General features: G+C 39.8%; 1 pseudogene; it reads left to right on the top strand.

The window, feature by feature from the left end:
- The first annotated feature begins 10241 nt into the window (after positions 1-10241).
- Positions 10242-11612, top strand: Kat8-ps1 (lysine acetyltransferase 8, pseudogene 1; annotated as a pseudogene).
- The last annotated feature ends 5472 nt before the right edge of the window (positions 11613-17084 follow it).

The raw sequence follows: 17084 nt of genomic DNA, 5'->3' as shown, positions 1-17084 counted from the left end.
GTCTACGTCTCTGTTTAATTTCTGTTTCCATGACCTGTCCATTGATGAGAGTGGGGTGTTAAATCTCCTACTATTATTGTGTGAGGAGCAATGTGTACTTTGAGCTCTAGTAAGGTTTCTTTAACGTATGTACGTGCCCTTGTATTTGGAGCATAGATATTTAGGATTGAGAGTTCATCTTGGTGGATTTTTCCTTTGATGAATATGAAGTGTCCTTCCTTATATTTTTTTGATGACTTTTAGTTGAAAATTGATTTTATTCTATATTAGAATGGCTACTCCAGCTTGCTTCTTCTGACCATTTGCTTGGAAAATGGTTTTCCAGCCTTTCACTCTGAGGTAGTGTCTGTCTTTGTCTCTGAGGTGTGTTTCCTGTAGGCAGCAGAATGCAGGGTCCTCATTGCGTATCCAGTTTGTTAATCTGTGTCTTTTTATTGGGGAGTTGAGGCCATTGATGTTGAGAGATATTAAGGAATAGTGTTTATTGCTTCCTGTTACATTCATATTTGGATGTGAGGTTGTTTGTGTTTTTTTCTTCTCCTTGTTTTGTTGACAAGACGTTTAATTTCTTGCTTCTAGGATGTAGCTTGCCTCCTTATGTTGGGCTTTACCATTTATTATCCTTTGTAGTGCTGGATTTGTAGAAAGATATTGTGTAAATTTGGTTTTGTCATGGAATATCTTGGTTTCTCCATCTATGTTAATTGAGAGTTTTGCAGGATACAGTAACCTGGGCTGGCATTTGTGTTCTCTTAGGGTCTGTATGACATCTATCCAGGATCTTCTGGCTTTCATAGTCTCTGGCGAAAAGTCTGGTGTGATTCTGATAGGTCTGCCTTTATATGTTACTTGACCTTTCTCCCTTACTGCTTTTAATATTCTTTCTTTATTTTGTGCATTTGGTGTTTTGACTATTATGTGTCGGCAGGTGTTTCTTTTCTGGTCCAATCTATTTGGAGTTCTGTAGGCTTCTTGTTTGCCTATGGGTATCTCTTTTATTAGGTTAGGGAAGTTTTCTTCTATGATTTTGTTGAAGATATTTACTGGTCCTTTGAGCTGGGAGTCTTCACTCTCTTCTATACCTATTATCCTTAGGTTTGATCTTCTCATTGAGTCCTGGATTTCCTCTATGTTTTGGACCAGTAGCTTTTTCCGCATTACATTATCTTTTACTGTTGAGTCGATGATTTCTATGAAATCTTCTGCTCCTGAGATTCTCTCTTCTATCTCTTGTATTCTGTTGGTGATGCTTGTATCTATGGCTCCTTGTCTCTTCCTTTTGTTTTCTATATCCAGGGTTGTTTCCATGTGTTCTTTCTTGATTGCTTCTATTTCCATTTTTAATTCCTTCAACTGTTTGATTGTGTTTTCCTGGAATTCTTTCAGTGATTTTTGTGATTCCTCTCTATAGGCTTCTACTTGTTTATTTATGTTTTCCTGCGTTTCTCTAAGGGAGTTCTTCATGTCTTTCTTGAAGTCTTCCAGCATCATGATCAAATATGATTTTAAATTTAGATCTTGCTTTTCTGGTGTGTTTGGATATTCAGTGTTTGCTTTGGTGGGAGAATTGGGCTCCGATGATGCCATGTAGTCTTGGTTTCTGTTGCTTGGGTTCCTGTGCTTGCCCCTCGCCATCAGATTATCTCTGGTGTTACTTTGTTCTGCTATTTCTGATAGTGGCTAGACTGTCCTATAAGCCTGTGTGACAGGAGTGTTGTAGACCTGTTTTCCTGTTTTCTTTCAGCCAGTTATGGGAACAGAGTGTTCTGCTTTCGGGCGTGTAGTTTTTCCTGTCTACAGGTCTTCAGCTGTTCCTGTGGGCCTGAAGAGTTCCTGTGTGTTTCTGTGAGTCAGAAATGTGGGCCAAGTGTAGTCTCTTCTGGCTTCCCAGGCTTGTCTGCCTCTCTGAAGCTTTAGCTCTCCCTCTCACTGGATTTAGGTGCAGAGAGCTGTTAATCCAGTCCCTTTAGGTTCTGGCGGTGTCTCGGGTGCAGGGTGTCTGCAGCTCCAGTGCACCTATCTACCGTTTCCCAGAGGCCGTATACAGTTTCCTCTTGGGCCAGGGATGTGGGCAGGGGTGGGCAGTGTTGGGGGTCTCTCCCACTCTGCAGTCTCAGGAGTGCCTACCTGTATGGGAGCAGTGAGCTGCGTGCAGGTCTCCACAAAGTTTGGAATCCAGCTAGAAACCAGAAGTGTCTGGTCCTAGAGGAATTTTGCCTTTGTGTGTCCTGAGACCACCAGTCAGGTCGTTTGGAGCAGAAAGGTTGGTCTTACCTGTGGTCCCGAGGCTCAAGTTTGCTCGTGGGGTGTTGCTTATGAGCTCTCCACTAGGGCAGCAACCAGGAGGGGCTGTACTGCCCTTTCCAGGAGCCCCAGTGCACCGGGGTCCCAGATGGCGTTCGGTGTTTTCCTCTGGCGTCAGAAATGTGGGCAGAGTGTAGTCTCTTCTGGCTTCCCAGGCTTGTCTGCCTCTCTGAAGCTTTAGCTCTCCCTCCCACGGGATTTGGGTGCAGAGAGTTGTTAATCCAGTCCCTTTAGGTTCCAGTGGTGTCTCGGACGCAGGGGGTCTGCCAAGACATTCCTTTTTTTTCTATAGTATGTCCATGGTTGAAATCACATTGCAATGTTCCCAATTGTTATTAGAATATGCATGTATATGAAAATATATTTAAAGAATATATATATGATATATATATCACATTTAAAATATTTTAGTAATCCCTTCATTTATATGGATATGACAAGATAAAATAATACAATTCTCTTGTGTTTAATTGACTCCTTTGGAGTACACAATAGTGTTTCTTGTTTTTGTAATCGTTTATGATTTTGATTTTCTACAATATATGTATGGCTACTTTGTCTTTCTTTATTATACATTGGCATGAGTGATCTTATTAATTTCCTCCCCTTACATGCTGTGCATGTCTTTGAAGTGAAACCAGTTTCTTGTAATGATATAAGTTGATATTTTTTTCAGTCACATCTAGACACTCTTCCTGGTTGTTGTTGGCTTTCTTAGCTAGTTAGCTAGCTAGCTAGCCAGCTAGTTAGTTAGTTAGTTAGTACTTTTGTATTGGACCAAAAATTATAAAAACACTACTATTTAAATCTTCAGGAGGTCAAATTGTTCCTCCTTCTGTACCTCACCAAACATTTCGTAGAAAAAATATTTCTCAGATCTTTATGTTGCTTAGCACTACTCTCTATCAAGATTTTGGCTTTCTGCTCTCTACCATACACCTCTCACTTCCTTCTCTTCAATTTGTATGCACCACTAAGTCATACACCATACCACCTCTCCAGGATCTTGCAAGAACAACTTGCAGCCATCAGAGAATCTTCTCTATTCTCCACTGACTTCTGGATGCTGTGCTCAGCATGGCACAATTTCAAAAGGGACGCTGGGAAAACCAACAGCTGCTTATTTGAAAGCAGTGACAAAATCAGTGATGTATTGCTTGATCTTGCTGCCCTGATGATTTCAATGTTATGTGCCATAAACTCTTCCAGTATAAATACCCTCTGCATGGTTCTTTTGCTTATAAAATAAACTACCATTTTCTTAAAATGTCATTAATATTTAGTGAAAATGTCTATTGTTTTATTTCTCTTGCTTGTATTCCAACCAAACCAAACCCAGCCCCATTCCCAGACTATACCTAGAAATTGGTACATAATTTCATGTATTCCCAGAATTCTAAAAATCTTTATTTTGTGTTGAAAACTTTCTATACTTTTCAGTTCATGATGAAATGTCTCTTCTTTCATAAATACTTCCAAGTTGTCCTAAAGCAAATCATTCTTACTTCTCTATGAGACAGCTTAAAACATGTTGTCTGACATTTTCATTATTTACACCCTTATTTTGAACTTCTCTTACATGATGAGCTCTTCTAAGGTAAAGACAACACAATCCATTTCTGCATCCTTGGCAGTACCTAGGCAAAGATGGGAATATACTTTATTAGCTCAGAAGTTGATTAATCAAATAGGAGACCAATCATCTGGCAATATTTACAGAAGTCAGAATGTTCTAAGTATGTGAGACCCAGGAGCAATAAAAACTCTAAGTGGGGAAGAAGCCAAGTGCCAAATGAACTGATTCTGACTTCCCCAGTCAACACCCATGCAGTCTCTGTTTAATCTTTAACAAGCCCTCATGCCTTCAGTAACATATACAATATATATATATATATATATGTATATATATATGTGTGTGTATGTGTGTGTGTATATACACATATAGAAAGCACATATAAATCATCAAGACAATCTATAGATGATTGTCTCAAGGAATTTATCTCCTAAAATGTCTAACTCCAGACATATAGCATCCCAATTTACTGTTTCATTCTTACGCACAAAGTCCTGGGATGCTCAGAGTTAGCATGAAGGAAACTGTTCTGGTCTCATGGTCACAAAACCTTTGATGCTCAGGAGCTCCTTCTCCTGCTGAACCCAGAAAGTTCCCTGATTGTGAGGATACAGGGCTACAGGCCCTGTCTCTTGCCGTGCCACAAGACATCAGACCAAAGCACTTGCTGGCTCTAGCCAAGTGTAATGTACACATGAAAGGAAAATGTATCTGTCTCCATTGAGCAGTGTACAGAAACAGTATGCCCCAAGAGGCATAGGGTACATGAAGTATGTGGTTTTTTCAGCAATCAGATTAGCGAGGAGTATAGAAAATAAACCCTCAAAGGGTTTTCATAGTGTTTTCTCTATTTATTTCTCTCATAATGTCTAAATAGTCTAACAGACAGTGCAGAATTCCTGGGAGATGATAAAGCAACTGAATAATGGTAGCTCAGAGCACAAAACAGGATGGAAAGAGGAAGGACTTATTTCCTTGTCTATAGGAAGAATCCCATTAGAACTGATTTTGCTTTCAATGACAATGTTAAAATACCAATATAAATGTGTCTTGTCTTTAAGCTTGAGAGCATGTCATCGTGGAAGTATAGGCAGCTTTATAATTATATAAAGTCACATGGCTGGCAGTAGGAGAAAACGAAGCAGTCTTCACCAATAATGGGAAATCTTAGTAACAACGTGTTAGGAATCAGTGATACGCCCTGTGAAACACAGAATTTCACATATGGGAGCCCAAACCCACTGACAACACAAGTCAATGACCCCATTGGGAAGAAGCTGTGTGATTTTGTTTTGAGTAAGAATAAAATTACTCTTGCGACTAAATTTGCAAGGTGTCACTTAAATGTGTAAAACATGATATTAAACTAACAGGTAACCTGGAAGTCCATTTCCTCAAATGAGATTTTTAAAACTGTTGTTAATACTTCCCAGGTCTCTGATACATCCTTGAGCATCCTCCCAACCTCCTTTCTCCCAAGGTTACCTGTTTCCATTCTGTCTTCTGGCTCTCAGGGCTTCAGTCCTTTTCCTCCACCCAATGCCAGATCATGTTCCCCTCTCTACCTACACCCATTCCCTTTCCATTCCCTTTCCCTCCCTCCTTCCTCCCTTGTGGTTGCTTTTTTCTCCCTCCCAAGTGGGACTGAGGCATCCTTACTTGGGTCCTTCAGCTTGTTGACCTTTCTGAGTTCTGTGGACTATATCTTGGGTATTCTGTACTTTTTTTGGCTAATATCCACTTATTAGTGAGGGCATGTCGTGTATGTCCTTTTGGGTCTCAGTTACCTCACTCAGAATGACACTTTTAGTTCCATCCATTTGCCTGAAAAACTCAGGATGTCCTCATTCTTAACTGCTGAGTAGTATTCCATTTTGTAAATGAACCGCATTTTCTGTATCCATTCTTCTGTCACGGGACATCTGGGTTGTTTCCAGCTTCTGGCTATCACAAATAAGGCCACTATGAACATAGTGGAACACGTGCTCCTGTGGCATGGTGGGACATCTTTGGGGTATATTCCCAAGAGTGGTATTTCTGGATCTTTAGGTAGGTCTACTTCCAATTTTCTGAGGAACCTCCAAATTGATTTCCAGAGTAGTCGCACCAGTTTGCAATCCTACCAGCAATGGAGGAATGTTCCTCTTTCTCCACATCCTCACCAACATGTGTTGTCACCTGAGGTTTTGATCTCAGCCATTCTCACTGGTGTAAAGTGGAATCAGAAGGTCATTTTGATTTACATTTCTCTGATCACTAAGAACTTGGAACATTTCCTTCGCTGTTCTTCTCAGCCATTCAAGATTCATCTGTTGTGAATTCTCAATTTAGTTCTATATCCCATTTTTTGATTGGGTTGTTTTCTGATGGTTATCTTCTTGAGTTCTTTATGTATTTTTGATATTATCCCTGTATCAGATGTGTGGTTAGTGAAGAATTTTTCCCTATCTGTAGAATGACAATTTGTCTTATTGACTATGTCCTTTGCCTTACATAAGCTTTCCAGGTTCATGAAGTCCCACTTATCAATTCTTGATCTTAGAGTGTGAGCCATTGGAGTTCTGTTTAGGAAATGTCTGCCTGTGCCAATGAGTTCAAGGCTCTTTTCCACATCCTCTTCTTTTAAATTCAATGTATCTGGTTTTATGTTAAGGCCTTTGATCCACTTGGACTTGATCTTTGTGCATGAAGACAAATATGCATCTATTTTTATTTTTCTACATACAGACAGCCAGTTAGACCAGCACCATTTATTGAAGATGCTTTCTTTTTTCCATTGCATATTTTTGTCTTCTTTGTCAAAGATCAAGTGTGAGTAATTGTGTGGTTTTATTTCTGGGTCTTCAATTCTATTCCATAGAATTGTCTGTCTCTATACCAATACCATGCAGTTTTTATCACTATTGTTCTGTAGTAGAGCTTGAGGTCAGGAATGGTGATTCCCTCAGCTGTTTTTTTGTTATTAAGAATTATTTTCACTCTTCTGGGATTTTTACCTTTCCAAATGAGTTTGAGAATTGCTCTTTCAATGTCTTGAAGAATTGAGTTGGGATTTTGATGGGGATTGCATTGAATCTGTAGATTGCCTTTGGTGAGATGGCCAATGTTAATTCTCCCAATCCATGAGCATGGGATATCTCTCCATTTTCTGAGATCTTCTTTGTTTTCTTTCTTGAGAAATTTGAACTTCTTATCATAAATATCTTTCACTTGTTTAATTAGAGTTACCCCAAGATAGTTTATATTATCTGTGGCTATTGTGAAAGAAGTTGTTTTTCTAATTTTTCCCTCAGGACTCAAAGGTGGGGACCCTATATGAAATGCCCTACAGTGGGGAGGCACTGTATTATTGTGCTTATTGAACCCAACACCAGCAGGAAGACAGGGTATCAAGTAAGGAATGTGGTGGCTCTGACCCACAATTCCTCCTGTCTGAAAGAAATACAGGGATGGAAATGGAGAAGAGTCTAAGGAAAAGAAGGTCCAGTGAAAGGTTCAAAATGGGATCCAACTCAAGGGGAGGCCCCAAGAACTGACACCATTATCGAGGCTATGGAGTGTTCACAAAAAGGGACCTATCATGACTGCCCTCCAAAACACCCAACAAGCAGCTGAAAGAGTAAGATGCAGATATGTGCACCAATGAACAGAAGCTACTGACTCCTCTGGTTGAATTAGGGAAAAACTGAAGAAGCTGAGGAGGAGGGCCACCAAATAGGAAGACTAGCAGTCTCAATTAACCTAGACCCCCAAGATCTCTCCAACCAGGCAGCATACACCAGCTGAGATGAGGTCTCCAAAACGTATACAGCAGAGGACTCCCAGGTCTGGATTCAGTCAGAGAAGATGCACCTAACCCCCAAGAGCCTGGAGGGCCCAGGAAGTTTAGACGTCTAGCGGGCTGGTTGGGATAGGAACATCCTTGTGGAGAATGGGGGAAGGAGAAGGTATGGGACATGGAACAGTTGGGTATTGGGCCAGGAGGGGAATAAAATCTGTAGTGTAAATACAAATGAAGTAATTAATTAAAATAATGATAAAATGCCCTTAATACATTTTCTAGCTTGCTTTGCTATATAAAAAAAGGCAATCTAAACGAAATCACTAAATAGTTAGGGAGACTGCTAAAATTGAGGAGCATTTGATGTGTGCTATAGAAACCTATTATAGTAGAAATTTCCAAAATTATGTACATGTATGAACGCTATCTAAATGAAATCACCAAATAATGCAGGAGAGAGAGTTCAATCTGGCCATGTCTTGTCGCCAAACAGCTTCCAGTGCCAGGACGGGATCACAGCTAATTGAATTGTTGGCCAAAGGGTCCCCAAGAGAACTCCCAAACAACCCAGGATGTTGCCAAGACCATAGGTCATTCTCCACAAACTGACAGCAAGGCCCTGTTGATAAAAAGAAGTCCTGCCCAACATGAGTGAACATGGAGAAGCTTAGCTAGTGTCTACATTGAGTTTTTCCCCACACTTTAGCGCCTTTTGCACAAGGTACTCACTATGTTATTAAAATAAACATAAACACCATGCCAGCCATAAAACCTTTATCTACAATAGTGTACAGCCTAAAAGACAGGCTCAAGAAAAGGTGACAGAGGTCTTCTAGGAGAGTAAGTAACCAATAATTGATTTGACTTAAGGCCTTCTCCAAGAGATGGAACTCCTCCCTAACACTGATTTGGTGGCTAAGAAACTGAGACAGGATAGCCCAGATACCTGAGGAAAAACTGAGTAAGACAAATACTTAAAAAAATGAAATGTAGTGATAAAATGACTTCTGATGATATTTTGTTATACCCATATATCAAAACTATTCTTAGCCATCATCCATCAGCAAAGAAGCTTCCTACTGTAGCAGATGGGAACAAATATAGAGACCCACAGCCAGACATTATGCAGAGAGTGAGAGAACTTGGAACAGTCAGCCCTAAATGGGATGTCTCCATCAAATACCTGCACTCTGAACAAAGGGAACCCTGTGGAGGAGGGGGAGAAAGTAGTCTAAGACCAAGAGGGGATGGAGGACCCAAGGAGAATAAATCAACACAAGCAAAACTCATAGGGACTTACAGACACTGAAGCATCTTACATGGGTCCTGTAGCTCTGCACTAGGACCTCTGCATTTACAGTGTCCACTCCAATTTACTGTTTCTATGGAATTTTTGTGTGTGTGAAAGAGTGAGTCTCTGATTTTTGTGCCTTCTCTTGGATACTTTTCCTTCTATTGGTTTGTCTTCTCCAACTTCAATGTGGGTTTTTTTGTTGTTGTTGTTTTATCTTATTGTATTTTATTTTGTCTTATTTTTTAAATGAATAAATGAAAAAATAAATTAAAATTATAATTAATAAATGGATGGATTAGTGAAAACTCAGATACTAAGGTGAAGGTTAAAAACTGAATTGGCATTTATAACTGCTGGGAGAAGGAAAATTTCTTTTCTCCAATGGAGTAGCACTGGGTATAACAACCACTCCAGGGCTGGCCTCACGTTCAGGGATATTTGGCCAATATATAATGGGTCTCATAGATGTGTGTGTGTGTGTGTGTGTGTGTGTGTGTGTGTGTGTGTGTATGAACTCTTTATTTGGTTACAGTTTGGTGGTGTTTTTGCTTTGCTTTATTTTGGGGGTGGTGCTCTATTATGGTTTTCTGTTTGTTTTAGGGGTGTTTGTTGTTGAATTGGGTTTGTGTTTGTATTTTGAGGAAGAACTTAAAGTTGGGTGAGTAGGGATGGGGAGAAGATACGGAAGAACATGGAGGAGGATAAGAATATGTCATAAATGTATGTACATTTAAAATTTGTTTTAATAATAAAAATTTTTAAAAGATTTTGTCAACCCCACAAAAGCTTTGTCACTCAAGGTATATTGCTCAAGTTTGCAGTATTTTCTTGAAACAAATATTGCACTGTACACTTGACAGTTTCTTATAAAAAGCATAGCTATCGAGGCTCAGGGCAAATCTATTCACCTCAATGTTTTTAATGTAATCTAAATATCTAAGCACTTTTCCTTAGACTTAATAGGCCAGGCCCTTTTAATATTTAAGTATATAGAGAGATGCATACCAAATGTCATGACAAGAAAATATTTTAAAAATAATTATGACATAAATTACCACATGAGTACTAATACTATATTAAAACTTATTGTGTGCCTTCAAAAATTTAAAAACGGAACTTAATTTTTGAAACAGAAAAAATAAAGTTTTACTGTTATACTCAAAAATTATTGAAGCTATTATTTTAAGAAAAATATTTCTGTAAAGTAATTAAATAAGACTTCATATTATACATATTTGAACATATTATATCCATGCATTTGAAAATGTAATTAGACTTCCAGCACTGCAATGGCGGCACAGGGAGCAACAGCCTCAGTTGCTGCAACAACTTCAGGAATTGTAGGGTAGGGAGAGCCCGGTCCGGGGGACAATGCAGCGGTCAAGGGGCCTGCCCGGTCCCTGGGCCGGGTCTCTCTGCTGACTCCGGCGCGTGGCGAACCGGAAGTCACCGTGGAGATCGGAGAAACATACCTGTGCCGGCGGCCCGACAGCACCTGGCATTCAGCAGAAGTGATCCAGTCTCGAGTGGATGACCAGGAGGGCCGAGAAGAATTCTATGTTCATTATATGGGCTTTAACAGGCGACTGGACGAGTGGGTGGACAAGAACCGACTTGCTCTGACCAAGACAGTGAAGGATGCCGTGCCGAAGAACTCTGAGAAGTACCTGAGTGAGCTGGCAGAGCAGCCTGAGCGCAAGATCGCTCAAAACCAAAAACGAAAGCATGATGAGATCAACCATGTACAGAAGACCTATGCAGAGATGGACCCCACCACAGCAGCCTTGGAAAGGGAGCATGAGACGATCACCAAAGTGAAGTATGTAGACAAGACCCACATTGGCAACTATGAAATTGATGCCTGGTATTTCTCACCTTTCCCAGAGGACTATGGGAAGCAGTCCAAGCTTTGACTCTGCGAGTACTGCCTCAAATACATGAAGTTCGAGAAGAGCTACCGCTTCCACCTGGGCCAGGCCAGTGGCAGCAGCCCCCAGGGAAGGAGATCTATCGAAAGAGCAACATCTCTGTGTATAAAGTGGATGACAAAGACCATAAGATATATTGTCAGAACCTGTGTCTGCTGGCCAAGCTTTTCCTGGACCACAAGACCTTGTATTTTAATGTGGAGCCCTTTGTCTTTTACATTTTGACAGAAGTAGATAGGCAAGGGCCTCACATTGTTGGCTACTTTTCTAAGGAGAAGGAATCCCCCGATGGAAACAACGTGGCCTGCATTCTGACCCTGCCTCCCTACCAGCGGCATGGCTATGGGAAGTTTCTCATTGCCTTCAGTTATGAGCTTTCTAAGCTTGAGAGTACTGTAGGCTCCCCAGAGAAGCCACTGAGTGGGCAAACTCAGTTACAGAAGCTGCTGGTCATGGGTCTTGCTGGAGATCCTTCGAGACTTCCCGGGCACGTTGTCTATCAAAGATCTTAGCCAGATGACCAGCATCACCCACAATGACATCATCAGCACCCTGCAGTCCCTCAACATGGTCAAGTACTGGAAGGGCCAGCATGTGATCTGTGTCACACCTAAGCTAGTAGAAGAACATCTCAAAAGTGCCCACTATAAGAAGCCACCTATCACAGTGGACTCTGTCTGCCTCAAGTGGGCATCCCCCAAGCACAACCAAGTCAAGTTCTCCAAGAAGTGAGTGGCCTATGCCCTTCTGTGCATCTGTTTCCTGGCCGCTAACCTGTAAATATGTGTACAGACCTGTTTTGTGTCATTTATTACTAAAGTAAATTCTGCTGGTATGCTGGGGAAAAAAAGAAAATGTAACTATATTTATCATGTATATATCTTGCTATATTAGTATTTAGGACTTACCCAGGCATCATTCATTGATGTCAATAATAACATATTTTCTAATTATTTGAGATCTATAGCATTCAGCACAGTATCTGAAATGTAGCAGTTGATACAGGAATTGTTGATATTTGTGCAGTATTTACAGATTGAGTTACCTATATAAATGTAAAGAATTGAATTCAAGTCTCTTAATGTACAAATGACAAAGGCTTAAAATATCCACTCCTATCAAACAGGAAATGATTCTATTACTTTTTGATATAATAAAGAGTTATATGTAAAATTATTTATAAATTTGCTAAAAGCATGCTTTTATTCTAACAGTTCTGAGTTCAATGAAAGCTGGCATCCAAAATTCTGTGCATTTTGCCCTCTGAAGATAATCCAGATTAATGTGTGAGTGAACAGAGAGACAGAAGCTACGTTTCAAAACTCTTCATAATGTCTGTGAGCCGTAGACCAGGCTGTGAATAGTTATAAAGGCCAGAGGTGGATTCTCTTGTACAGCTTTGTGGTATTTCCTGAACTCCAGGTAGGAAATGTCATATTTAAGAAGCATTAGTGTACATTAACAATAGTGTAAAGAGACAATGAAATACAAACATAGTAAACTGTTTAATTATATAGTGAGTTAGAAGGTGATAAATACTCTGGAAAGTAGAGTTGCACAGTGTGTCCAGAAAGGTTGAGGTGAGTCGCAATTATCATGAGTGTGGCCAAGTTTGAGGTTTCTCTCACTGTCAGAAATATCTGGTGTTTTATAGTCTGGCCTACAGTTTTAAAGATTTCCAGTTATTAAAATATTGGTCTGGGCCATTGTTGAGATGTAGTATTATGCAGTAGCATGTAGTAGAGCAAATTCATTCACTCTTTGGCCAAGAAGCAAGGAAAGAAAGAAAGAAAGATAGAAAGAAAGAAAGAAAGAAAGAAAGAAAGAAAGAAAGAAAGAAAGAAAGAAAGAAAGAGAGAGAGAGAAAGAGAGAGAGAGAAAGAAAGAAAGAAAGAAAGAAAGAAAGAGATTTAGCCCCAAATAAAACCAAATTCTAGAAAGAAAGGGGAAAAATAAGTTCTAAAACCCTGTGTTAGGTATCAGGTGCAGTTGGTGATGAGAAGTCTCCAAGATGGGAAGTAGACTCCCAAGAGCTTAGTCTCTCTGACTCAATGGACAACACTACTCACTATCTGCATCCACCAGTGTCAGGCATCAAACATTGCTGGCACCAGTTATCTTTGGAAGTCTCCATTGTTTCAGCTTCACTCCCATGGTTATATACATCAACCCACTGGGCAATGCTTCCCAAACTACAACACTATCATGCTTTGACTTGCCACTCGGACAGCTTCTCAGTTCTAAATGCCTGGCATACAAGCATCACATGGAGAGTTCCAAGACAGTTGCCAGCTTGAACTGCACTTGAGTCTGCATCAACCCTGGTCATGGTGACCTTTAAATGCCAAGATAGCTGAACACAGGGAAGCAAAGTCCACAAGCATTCGAGCAGTCCACAGTCCTTTTCTAAAATCACTCTTCTTTGCATTTATACATTTATATAATCAAGTTTGCATTTATATATCTCTGTGCCTGTGATGGCTATAACATTTCAGAATTCTGAGATGCCCTTGAGGCATCTTTACTACTGTGCTGCAGGGCAAAGCCACTCAAATCATATCAGAGAGCAATAAAGGAAGTTGGCAGTAACTGGTGTCATATACGCCTTTCTTTCCAACATAATATTTTATTGATTATTTGGGAATTTCATATAATGCAACCCTATCACCATCCTCTTAGGTGCACTCCCCCACCTTTATGTTCGTCTCCAAAAAGAAAGAAAGAAAAATAAGAGAGAGAAGAAAAAGAAGGATAAAAAGAAAAGAAAAAGATACACTAGCTCCAATTTGTGCTGCCAATATACTCATTGGCCTCTGATCAAACTCCCAGCTCTTGGCCTCTTAAAAAAAACTTAGCTCCTCTCAGGGGCTTAGCATGGACCACAGACATCATCATGGTCCCTAAGACCACATGTACACAAAATCCCTCTTGACAGTAGGTCTCACCAGCCTAAAATCTCTCACTACCACAGATTTCCTGAAGTTTGTACCACCCCATCTCATCATAGCACCACCATGGAGGTTATGCCGTCCACCAGCATGCCTAAACATTCAGGGACTAAACAACAGTACCAAATTAACCTCCTAAAGAATTCATACTAGTGATTAAGAGATCTTGAGAAAGTGGTTAGTTTAAGGAGAAATGAGCAGGAATTTTGTCAAACCTGAACTTGCGTAGTACATGTTGTCCCAACCAGTAGGAGTCCATGGGCAGCTTCCATTCTGTGTCAGAAGAACACTGTGCTACTGGCAAAAGGCAGGTTCTGGAAGCAGAAGCAGTTTTCCTTAAGGGTTTAGCTCTTGGTAGGTCAACTGCACTCCAATAGAAGGACATTCATCCAAGAATATATGGGACAAAAAATGGACTTTATGGGCTTAAACAACAGCAAAAAGGGCATTTTAAAAGTTAGATGGATAGAGAAGTATGAATGGACCTGGGTGGAAACATGGATGGGATGTGTGTACAACTGAAATGATTAAACACAATTCTCAAAGAGCTAATAAAAACACTTTCTTCTAAAAATAAGAAATGACCATTTTGATACACATATAGATATAACTTGGGGAACTAAATGCTAAATGGACATTAAGGGAAAACTCAAAGAAGACTCTATCTAGAAAATGTTACCTAAGGCGACATCACAAACAATATAAAGTTATCTCCTTCCATCAGGCTTGTAAGGCAGAAGACAAGACAATTTACTCTTTCATTTGGCTTGTACTTATTGTCTTAGGATTTTTTCTCCATCTTTATTAACTCGGGTATTTCTTATTTACATTTCGATTGTTATTCCCTTTCCTGGTTTCCGGGCCAGCATCCCCCTAGCCCCTCCCCCCCTTCTATTGGTGTGAGGAAACACCATGACCAAAATTCAAGTTGAGGAGAAGGGGGTTAATTTTGGCTTACACTTCCAAGTTACAATCACAGTCCATCACTGAAAGAAGCTAGGACAGGAACTCAGACAGAGAAGAAACCTGGAGGCAAGATCTATGCAGAGGCCAGGAAGGTTTACAGGCTTGCTCCTCATGACTTGCTCAGCCTACTTCCTTATGGAACTCAGGACCACTAGCCTAGGGATTACACCACACATAAATGGACTGGACCCTCTCTCATTAATCACTTTCCCTGCTCTTGGGTCTGGGTTGCCTAGTGAGGCCTTGACATGCAGTTTTATGCCTAGTTTTATTTAACTTGTTAGGTCATGTGTGGTTGGTATTCCTAGGAGGAAGAGTAGATCTCAGAAAGAAGGACTATGTGGGAGGCTGCTCAGAGGTGTGAAGGGAGAGGAAATTGTAATCAGGATGTAATGTGTGAGAGAAGAATAAAAAAAGAAAGAAAGCAAAACAAAAAGGAAATGTTCTACAGGTCAAATCTTATAAAGGCATATTCTTAATTGAGGTGCCCTCATCTTAGATGACTTTAGCTTGTGTTGAGTTGTCATAAAATGCTCCATTTTCTGTCACACTAATTCAATGATTTGAAAGCTGTTTCTAGGATTTCATAAATATTTTAGAGATCCTAGATGTTAACCTACATATTAATTACAGTGAAAAGAATGAAGTTATATGTTCTGGGGAAAGCTAGTATTGCTGAAGGCCCGCTCACTGATTATACAGCAGCTGATTTTAAATCAATGAGTCTCATTCCTGATGTTTAGGTGTCTTTAATGTATCTGTTCTTCCTAGCAAGCAAAGTTTGCCTCATCTATCCCTTGAATCAGTTGTGTTCTCCAGCACTGTTCAATCAATAGATTAGCTTTCCTCTGCTGCTAGCATTCTGAGGTTCACATTACACTCTGCTATCCCTAGCAATTACTGCTTTCGGTTTTCATAGGGAATGATAGACAATTATGTCTAAGGGAATGTAGAATTTGAATATTCTACTCACTTGCTTAAGACCAGTATATGAGTCAAGTAAAAGAAGGCATGCTAAAGTTGCTCTTGAGTTTTCAACGTCCAATTTCAGGGATGAAGGGAACAGTAAGACAACTTACGCTTAACACATTTCCAGAAATGTTAACAATGAAAAGCCTGAGCACAGCATGTGCCCTTCCATTGAGAGGGATAAGCATTGTATGGAGAACAGGGGAGGGAGACGGCTTAGTCAGTACAGTTCTTTCCATGCAAGCCCAAAGACTTGAGTATGACATTCCACAACTCATGTATGAAGTGGTTAGAAAAGGGGAAACTGGGATTCACTAGCCCATGAGCCTAACTTAACAAGTAACCTCCGGACTCCTGAGAGCTCACGCTCAAGACATGCAGACAGACAAAGGGTGGGTCATAACTGAGAAAGGACACTCAAGGGTGTCCTCTGCTCTCTACATGCATTCTCATATATGTATATCTCCACACACATAAACATGCCGACATATTCATACATATAAAATATGTGTATATGAGCATAGAATGATTAAAAATCAGGAAAAGGAAACCATAAGGACTATGTACAGAGTATCTTCAGATCATCTACAAGAAAGGTATGATCTGATAGAGATGGGAAGATAAAATATTACAGAATATGGTGCATATAGAACTCAAAGACTATCTAACTCATTGGAAAAGGGAAAGTGTGTGGGGAGGGGGTGTTGTTGCTCAAATGTATGTATGTGTGAGTACATGTGCATATGTTTGTGAGTGCATTTTGTATGCGTGTGTTTGGGTGTGCATGCTTGTTTAAAAATGGAGTTGGAGGAGGTTGTAAGAACATAAAAACATTTTAAAATGACCAAAGAAAAGGGAGAACTTAGTAAAATATTTTCATTTTATAAATGTTCTACAAAGGATATATATATATATATATATATGTATACATATATATGTGTGGGTATGTGTTCGTATTGTTTCTGTTAATATTTTATATACATAAGTGTTTACCTTACAATTGGAAAATATTTTAGTAGGTGTTCAAAGGCATTTCATACAAATATTAAGAATTTCTCCAAAGTGAATAAACTTACAAAATTTGAATTAGTCTTTATAATACAGAAGGCTCTTAACTCAGGAATCCCCAGCTAGTTAGAAAATGAACCTTGCTCCAATTCATCTTGCTACCATTTTTCTGGCTGATAAAAGGCAAGGCATCAATCAAGAAAGATCATAACTATCTAGTGCTTTAGGGAGAAATATGGACACCTTAGCAAGAACATGAAACTGTTATGAGATAATTTGTTTGGATGAGCATAGCTCAAAAGCATCATTTTTC

The sequence above is a fragment of the Rattus norvegicus genome, chromosome 2, assembly GCF_021556685.1.
Source record: "Rattus norvegicus strain SHRSP/BbbUtx chromosome 2, alternate assembly SHRSP_T2T, whole genome shotgun sequence".
Taxonomy (NCBI): domain Eukaryota; kingdom Metazoa; phylum Chordata; class Mammalia; order Rodentia; family Muridae; genus Rattus; species Rattus norvegicus.
Note: the sequence above shows the minus strand (reverse complement) of the source record. Positions and strands in the feature narration are given on the sequence as shown.